Raw genomic sequence first — 9785 nt, forward strand, 5'->3', positions numbered from 1 at the left:
AATGGTTAACTCCCGGACGCATGAATTACTCTGGCAAGTAGTGGTGCCACGAAGAGACGCAGCCATGGTGATGGAGGCATACCACGACGGAGCTGGACACTTCGGGTGGAAGAAGCTGGAGTTCCTGCTGCGCGAGCGGTTCCACTGGGTAGGCATGAGGGGAACCATCGAGAAGTGGTGCAGAGACTGTGGCCCGTGCAACCTGAGAAGGAAGGACCGTGCCAGCCAGAAGACTCCCCTGCAGTCCATCGTCACCCGGCAACCTTTGGAACTGGTAGCCTTGGATCATGTAAAACTGACCCCAAGCAGAAGTGGCTACGTCTACGCGTTAACCATCGTAGATCATTACTCCCGGTTTCTGGTTGTCGTCCCCGTCAAGGACTTAACGGCTCAAACAGCAGCTAGAGCCTTCCAGCAGCACTTTTGCCGTCCACACGGTACCCAGACCAAGTGCTGACGGACCAGGGACCTGCCTTTGAAGCGGAGGTCTTCCAGGAATTCTGCAATCTGTATGGCTGCCGGAAGATAAGGACGACACCCTACCATCCGCAAACTAATGGACTTTGTGAGAAAATGAACCAGGTGGTAATGGATCTTCTAAAAACGTTGCCCCTGGAAGAACGCAGTCTGTGGCCTGAGAAGTTGCCCGATCTGGTGGACCTATACAACCACATCCCGGTAGGTTCCACCAACTGTACCCCGGCTTACCTAATGAGGGCAAGACCTGGTAAGTTACCTGTTGACCTGGAAATGGGAGTCCTGACACCCGAGGACACTTCACCAGAAACAGACTGGGACACAGAGAGGCAGCAGCAGTACCGGAGAGTACAGGAGAGCGTGGAGCGAAGTCTCTGTCAGGCTAGGGAAAGACAAGAGAAAACTTACAACCAGTATGCTCCCGCTGTTCCCCTGGTACCCGGAGAGCAGGTCTTGAAGAGGAAGAGACGGCTCCACAAGTTGGACGACCAGTGGGAGAAGGACCCGTACACCGTACTGCCCTCAAGCCACGAGAACCCGAAGGTTTGTACCATCAGTAAAGACGGAGGGGAAACCACAGCCATTGTATCCCGGGACCACCTGAAGAAGTGTCCCGAACAACTGAGGAACCCTGAAGAGGAACAAGAAGACCATCGACCCGTAGAGGAAAGGGAAGATATGGTTAGTACTGTGCTCGGGGACTTCCCTCGGTCTTGGACTCAAGTCAATGGTGCAGTTGTGGTACCCGTACTCACCTTCCTCCAACCAGCATCCCAAGCACCTACGGAGCAACAGGTAGAGCTGGAAGAACAGCCGGTCCAGGAGGCAGAAGACTCCACACAAGCAGAACAGGAGGATCAACCCTCTGCTTATAGTGAGCCTGCTGTACCCCTAGTGAGACAAAGAGCCGGTAGACAGCTGCCCAGTTTACCCTTGACAGCTCCTACACCCTGTAGTTCAGGGCCAGACAGTCAGCTCCGTAGGTCCACTAGGGCCACTAGAGGCCAGTTACCCGCACGCTGGAGGATTTGAAGTGTATAAATTGTTTTATTTATGTTTATCTGTGTATTGTTGCTTGTGTATAATTTTGTGTTTCCAGTTATTTTTAGGAATCCTTGGTGGATCTACCGGGAATCCTTGTACATAGTTGGAGCGTAACCCAGGATGGACTAGAGACTGTTAAGGACTCGGGGTAGGACAGACCCCTACCTGGTTACGTCTCCCTGTTTTGGTGAAATGGACATCTTGCTTTCTTCAAAGACTGCACCCGGTTACGGACATGCCGTGACCACCTTTATGTGTTTCTTATTGTATTGTTATTGTTATATCTTGTTATGTTTTTCTAAAATGTGTTTAGTCCCGGAGTACTAAATTTTACTAGGGGGGAATGTGGCACCCCAGGGGTCTGGTTTCCACAGTAATGTAATGTTATGTCTGAGAGCAGGTGGGAGGTCCTTTGGTCAGGGATCCTGTGCATGCCACACCTCCTGCCCAGTCTTGGGAGGGGAAGAACTTCCCCTATATAAACCCGGGGCTGAAGCAGGGATAGCAGTCAAGGAGAGTAGAGACAAGAAACAGCAGAAGCAATACTACTACGAGTCAGGGGCTGGCAGCTGCAGAGCTCGCCCTGACTGAGAAGCTTTCTTACCGGACCCGGCGTCCGAGGCTGTGGGGACTAACTCTTACCCAGCAGCAGAAGCCGACCGGCAGGGGATTTCAGGTCCTCAGGCCCAGAAACCCGAAGGCACGGTCACACGCGTGGGACCAGCACCGCCATCGTGGAGCGGAAGCCATTAGAAGGCCCCGAGTCACCGGCCATACGGGTGAGCACCACACGGTACACTCAGGGACGTGGGCTACTTATATCCGCTTCTAGCAAGGTAGCCAGAAGAGTACAGTCAGTTTGGGAGGCCTACAACTCCGCCTGGCCAGGGGAGATCCCATCTGCTCAAGGACTGACCAGGCCCCGTTCACTAGCAAGTACTCCGGGAGGGTCTATCGTTGTTACCAGTAAAGACCCTGAATTACACCGCACCGTCTCTGAGTGGTTCCTGCTACCCCCATCATCCACATCTGCTGCCCTGAGGCCATACCCCTCCCGTTGGGGGTTATACCATCTACGCTGCACCATCCATCCACCGGCCTCAGCGGACTGTCCTGCAGCGGCAGCTCCATAGCTGCATTCAACGGGTGGCGTAGTCGTCCTGCATCTACCGCTGTTACATCGCCGCTCAGTTTGACTCCCTGGGCACGGACCGGGTCACCGCCACGAGACTACAACCCTCAAGAGATCCGGCTCCGGGTAAGCTCCCGCGTGCACAACGCAGCGCGACACAGGCCCAGGGGCGCGTCATACACAGTGACTGCACCAGCAGAATAGTGAGTGGAGCTCTGGAGTATAATACACGATGTAACTCAGGATCAGTAATGTAATGTATATACACAGTGAGTGCACCAGCAGAATAGTGAGTGCAGCTCTGGAGTATAATACAGGATGTAACTCAGGATCAGTAATGTAATGTATATACACAGTGACTGCACCAGCAGAATAGTGAGTGCAGCTCTGGAGTATAATACAGGAGGTAACACAGGATCAGTAATGTAATGTATATACACAGTGGCTGCACCAGCAGAATAGTGAGTGCAGCTCTGGAGTATAATACAGTATGTAACTCAGGATCAATAATGTAATGTATATATACATTGACTGCACCAGCAGAATAGTGAGTGCAGCTCTGGAGTATAATACTGGATGTAAATCAGGATCAGTAATTTAATGTATGTACACAGTGACTGCACCAGCAGAATAGTGAGTGCAGCTCTGGAGTATGATACAGGATGTAACTCAGGATCAGTAAAGTAATGTATGTACACAGTGACTGCACCAGCAGAATAGTGAGTGCATCTCTGGAGTATAATACAGGAGGTAACTCCGGATCAGTAATGTAATGTATGTATACAGTGACTGCACCAGCAGAATAGTGAGTGCAGCTCTGGAGTATAATACAGGATGTAACTCAGGATCAGTAATTTAATGTATGTACATAGTGACTGCACCAGCAGAATAGTGAGTGCAGCTCTGGAGTATAATACAGGAGGTAACTCCGGATCAGTAATTTAATGTATGTACACAGTGACTGCACCAGCAGAATAGTGAGCGCAGCTCTGGAGTATAATACAGGAGGTAACTCAGGATCAGTAATGTAATGTATGTACACAGTGACTGCACCAGCAGAATAGTGAGTGCAGCTCTGGAGTATAATACAGGAGGTAACTCAGGATCAGTAATGTAATGTATGTACACATTGATTGCACCAGCAGAATAGTGAGTGCACCTCTGGAGTAAAATCCAGGATGTAACTCAGGATCAGTAATGTAATGTATGTACACAGTGACTGCACCAGCAGAATAGTGAGTGCAGCTCTGGAGTATAATACAGGAGGTAACTCAGGGTCAGTGATGTAATGTATGTACACAGTGACTGCACCAGCAGAATAGTGAGTGCAGCTCTGGAGTATAATACAGGATGTAACTCAGGATGAGTAATGTAATGTATGTACATAGTGACTGCACCAGCAGAATAGTGAGTGCAGCTCTGGAGTATAATACAGGAGGTAACTCCGGATCAGTAATGTAATATATTCACACAGTGACTGCACCAGCAGAATAGTGAGTGCAGCTCTGGAGTATAATACAGGATGTAAGTCAGGAACAGTAATGTAATGTATGCACACAGTGACTGCACCAGCAGAATAGTGAGTGCACCTCTGGAGTATAATACAATATGTAACTCAGGATCAGTAATGTAATGTATGTACATAGTGACTGCACCAGCAGAATAGTGAGTGCAGCTCTGGAATATAATACAGGATGTAACTCAGGATCAGTAATGTAATGTATGTACATAGTGACTGCACCAGCAGAATAGTGAGTGCAGCTCTGGAGTATAATACAGGATATAACTCAGGACCAGTAATGTAATGTATGCACACAGTGACTGCACCAGCAGAATAGTGAGTGCACCTCTGGAGTATAATACAATATGTAACTCAGGATCAGTAATGTAATATATGTACACAGTGACTGCACCAGCAGAATAGTGAGTGCAGCTCTGGAGGATAATACAGGATGTAACTCAGGATCAGTAATGCAATGTATGTACACAGTGACTGCACCAGCAGCATACTGGGTGCAGCTCTGATCAGCTGCTAGTCAGTGTGGTGATTACGGGTGTGGTGGCTGCAGATCCTGCTGTGAGCTCCTGATCTCTGAGAACCAACACCTCTCCACCTGGGGACCTGCTCTCTCTCTTTCCCGGAGGGAGGGCTGGTTTCTGGGATGAGTGAAGGAGCCAAGCCCCAGGCTTCTGCTTCCCGAGCCAGGCCGGCGGGGGCAGAAGAAACCAGCAACCGGCCTGCACATCAGAGGACTGATCGCAGCAATGTGGCTCCTACTCCTCCCGGGATTGTGGAGACCCCTAGAAGCCGCAAGGCTTCCAGCATGGAGGTAAAGCCTGACAGCGGCGTGCATGATGGTGTTCCTTCCGGAGGAAAGCGGAGTGCTCACGGAGGTGAGGCCGACCTCCCTGAGGGGGGTTGGGCGCTGCAGGGAGTCTGTGTCCACCTATGCCTCCCGGGTCATGATCCACCTCCGTGAGTATGAAGATGCCAGTAAGCTCATCAGGAGGCTCCGGGAGGAGCTGCGCTGCACAAGCGCCAAAGCTGCGGGGTCCTCCAAACAGAGCAAGGCTAAACTCCAGGCCGAGGTAAAGCGACTGACCAGCGAGATTCACCTGCTGGAACTGAGGAAAACTGACATCAGGGAGCAGAGTGGTCCATTCAAAGAAAAACTAATAAATGAAGACCGCTTTAGAGAAATGGCTGATACCAGAGAGCAAAGGCAGATGGGGCTGCAGCCTGAGAGCCAGGTGGATGATGAGAGTGATGATGACCAGCAGGAAGCCCCACCTGGCAGCCTGCAAAGTCACCCACAGGCCACGTGCAGCGAGCTCCCTGCAGGACAGGCGACAGTGACATCCGGTCGCAGTTCTGCCGGCTCTGGGGAGGACAGTGACAGCAGCGGCCAGGGAGGGGCGCTAATGGCGGAGATTAAGCTCCTGGAGTCCCCAGTGTGCCTCCAAAACTTCCATCTTGGTGACGATCTACCAGAAGAGGCACCTGGGGGCCACAAAAAGGCAAAGAAGACCAAGCCAAAGCTGTAGGAGGCGGTAAGATACGTATATACCCCCCTCCCTGTACTCCCTGAGTCGGCGGCAGGCTCAGCTCGCTGTATAAGCCCCGTTGCCCAGCCCAGCCTGGGTTCTGCTGTGGATCCGGTGCAAAGGCGCGGGGAGATTACAGAGCGCGGTAGTGAGGCGCAGAGCTCCGTCTCTGCTTGTAGTAGCGGGGACGCAGCAGGAGGTGCATCAGCCGAGAGGCTGGACAGTGAGGGCGGCCCGGCGGCGGGCGTTCCGTCAGGCCACGATGCTGTGGTGCGCTCCTCAGCGGGAGGGGGGAGCGGCCCGGTGTCGGGGGCAGCTCCGGTAGCCTCGGCGCCTCTGAATGCTGTTGCCGCTGATCACTTAGTTGAGAAGCGGCGGCAGTGTGAGGGGGCTGTCGGGGCTGAGCGTTCCGGTCCTCCCACGAAAGTGCTATTTTGTGTTGGCGTCGCTGGTCCGGAAGATCCTGATGCTAAAGATCAGCGGCGCCTAACAGCATCTAAAGATCAGCGGCACATTATTCCGAATGCCAAACAGCGGAAATTACCGACCAATGATGTGGAGGGCACACATAAGACCGGGGGTGAGGTCGCCTCCAGTTCTATGGAGGTGACTGAGCCCCTTGTGCCTGATGCGGAGGTCACAATGTCATCCGCCATTGTTACTGGTCCAGCAGGAATGAATGTGGTGGTGGGGGTGAATGAGGCTAATTCATTGTCTAGTGGTGTGGTTGCTGGTTTGATGGAGGGTGAGATTGAGGTGGGTAATGGTGATGCTGTTCGGGCTGATGTGGTCACTGGTCCGGTTGCCCCCCCGGGGGCGGCAACACCTGTCCAGAGTTATGCCAGTGTCACCTCCGGGGCATCCTCCTCGTCTCCGGGCTTTGGGGACGGCATGATGCAACGGCGCCTTCTGGAGGCTCTAAAGAAGGGGGAGAGATCACTAATGGTAGATGGTCGAGAGGTTGATCTATCCTTCTGGATAGAGAGGCATGGCCTCGGGGCCTTCCGAGAGCAAAAAGGGGGGGATACAGTGTGGTCCCTCCCAACAGCCGGGCCAGGCAGTGTGCATAGGAATGTGGTCCGTCTTCGGTGGAGGGGCAGTGATGCATGTCCTCCAAGGTCTAAAGTTGTGGAGCTCCTGCTGAGGATGGGCTTCAAGGCGATTGACATCTACGCCTTGATACATCCCTATTCCACGCCTGAGTTTGATGTCAGCTTTGTTCGGCCGGAGGGGCTTGAGCTCTTCTGGGCGAATTATGAGCTGGCAAAAAATGAGTCCGGCTGGCGAGACTTTGCCGTTCAGGCAGTGTCTCGCCAAAACCAGATCAAGAAAGTGACCATGATGACTCGTAACGAGTCGCTTTCTTGCTATGACATCATGACGTGGCTTGGTCGGTATGGAGAGGTGGTGGAGATGCCAAAGAAAAACCGCGACGAGTTTGGTATCTGGTCAGGGGCCTGGACGTTTAAGGTAAAACTTAAGCGTTCAGGTGGTACGGTTGCCCACATTCCATCGTCTGCCTTCCTGGGTAGGGATCGTATCCTGGTCTTCTACCTAGGGCTGCCGAAGCTCTGTCACAGGTGCGGCGACCCCACACACTTCAGTGCAAACTGCACCGTGCAGAAATGCGCGTTGTGTGGGGGTGTCGGCCATCTTGCCGCCTCTTGTGTGGAGATTAGGTGCCACCTGTGTGGTGAGTTAGGTCACCCATTCAGCCGTTGTCCTCGCTCCTTCGCTAATGCAGTCGAGACCCCGGTGGGAGAAAGCCGTGAGGCCGATTCTGCTGGGGAGGAGACTAGCAGGGGTGGGGGTGCCGAGGGGCCAGGGAAGAAAAGCAATAAAAAGACGCCTGCCCAGCTGAGGCGTCTAGACAAGCGCAGACAGGAGAGGGAGCGGGGCGAGCCCCAGACTACCGGGGCGGCCCCTGTCCTGGATGCCAGTCTTGCTGCTGAGGCCCTGAGGGATGATGAGTTGGATGAGGAGGTCAGGAGGATCCACAGGGAGGAAACCGCCTCTGCCTCAGAATCCTCCCATTATGAAAGTATGGATGAGGATAATAAGCGGTGGCTAGAGAACAAGCGTAAGCTCGGCACCAAAAAGAAGAGAAAGAAGGGAGATAAAACGTCTTCTCCCGCTCTGACCAAGGTACCTAAGGAAGGTAAAACTGACTCCCCTCTGGTTGGTCTTTCTAACCGGTTCCAAGCCCTTGATAACATCTCTTCCTCTGAGGAGGAGGCCGAGGGTGAGGTTCCGGCTTCAGCGGAGCTTACAGGGGCTGCCGAGTCTCCATCTCCTGGGGATGCAGGGTCCTTGGGGGGAGGCACTGGCCCAGAGTTCGGAGACGAGGACGAGAAAAGAAGGAAAAATGTGGGAATGGACACCTCTGTGTCATTAAAGAGGGGGAAGGATTCCTCCTCTGAGGCAGAGGGTAAGGGGAGTGGGAAGAAGAAAGCCATCTAACTCAATCACCAATGATGGCGGTACCCACTCCGTTGACGCTGGCGTCCATTAATGTCGCCAGCATTAAGTCAAATATGGCTAGATTTGCGGCCTTTGATTTTCTCAGCCGGGTTGAAGCTGACATTTTCTTTTTGCAAGAGACCAGGCTGCCAAATATGGCAGAGGTGTTTATAGCTAAGAGGGAGTGGAGACTCGGGCCCTCCTATTGGTCTCTTGCGGCCGAGCCGTATAGCGGAGTGGCGGTCCTTTTTACCGCACCGGTAGAATGCCGACGGGTTATTGAGTTAGAAATGGGGAGGTGCCTGATATTAGATGTCCTCATGAAGGGACAAGAGCTCCGGCTCATTAACATCTATGGTCCCCAATCTAAGTGGGACCGGAAGTGTCTCTTTACGAGGATCAAGCCCTACCTTTTTACGAGTCGGCAGGTCATCTTTGGAGGGGACTTCAACACTGTCACGAGGCCCCGGGATAGAGGAGGTCCCAGAGACAAGCTGACTTATGATAGCGTCGCCCTTAATAGTATAGCTAGTGAGACTCGCCTGGTGGATGTCCACATCCGGCACACCCCAGGCCACGAGGGGTTCACCTATCATAGAGGTAACTGTAGGTCCAGGATAGACAGGTTTTATTTAAAGGAGGAAGCCGTCTCTTCAGCAGTATCTGTTGTTGAGGTGGAGTTCTCCGATCACTGTATGATTTTGTTTTCCCTGAATGTTACAGAGACCCCCCGGATGGGAAGAGGCTTTTGGAGGCTCAATTCGTCTCTCTTGGAAGAAGCGGAGATAAGACAGTCCTTTGAGGATTTTCTTCAGAGCCAGGTACCCTTACTGGATCTTTGTAGTAGTAAGTCAGAGTGGCGGGAGATGTTTAAGAAAAGGGTGGCGAGATTCTTCCGCCAGCTCTCGAGCCTCAGGAGCCTGGACAGGTATCGCCGGAATCAGGGCCTGAGGAGGAAACTCGAGCATCTTGTCTCAACTGGAGGTAGCCGCGAGGAGATCTCCAGAGTGAAATCTTTGCTAATGAGGTGTCAGTATGATAGACACGCATCTTTGGTTTTTGAGAGGGATTACGGGAAGTACCGCTCGCCCGACCCTTACAGAAACTGCAAGATGTCAGTGAATAGTAAAGTTGTTACAGGACTGGTTGACACTGCGGGGTCCCTGAAAAGATCCAGATCAGGGATCCTGGAGGTCGTCAGATCCTTCTACTCGCACCTCTTGGGGAAGAGGGATCTGGATTGGGAAGAGATGTCGGCTTTTCTGGCTGAAGCCGTCCCCGAACCAGGGGTAGACCCCTCTCTTGGCGTTTTGACAGAGATGATCAGGGAAGAGGAAGTTAAGTTGGCGATTGAAGGGCTTGCCCTGAAGAAATCTCCCTGTCTGGATGGCTTAACATCTGAATTCTATAAGACCTTTAAGGACGCCTTGGTTCCCCTCTTGACTGAGGTATTCAATGAGTGTCTTTCCTCGGGCACTCTGCCAAAGTCAATGAGGAGGTCTGCCCTGATCATCTTGTCAAAGGGTAAGGACCCATCTTGCCTTGAGAATTGGCGTCCCATAGCACTTCTCAATGCAGACAGGAAGGTTTTGGCAAAGGTGCTGTTTAATCGGCTGGTGAAATTTGC

The sequence above is a fragment of the Phyllobates terribilis genome, unplaced genomic scaffold (assembly GCF_046119375.1).
Source record: "Phyllobates terribilis strain yellow unplaced genomic scaffold, ASM4611937v1 Scaffold_12__6_contigs__length_324123572, whole genome shotgun sequence".
NCBI classification, from domain to species: domain Eukaryota; kingdom Metazoa; phylum Chordata; class Amphibia; order Anura; family Dendrobatidae; genus Phyllobates; species Phyllobates terribilis.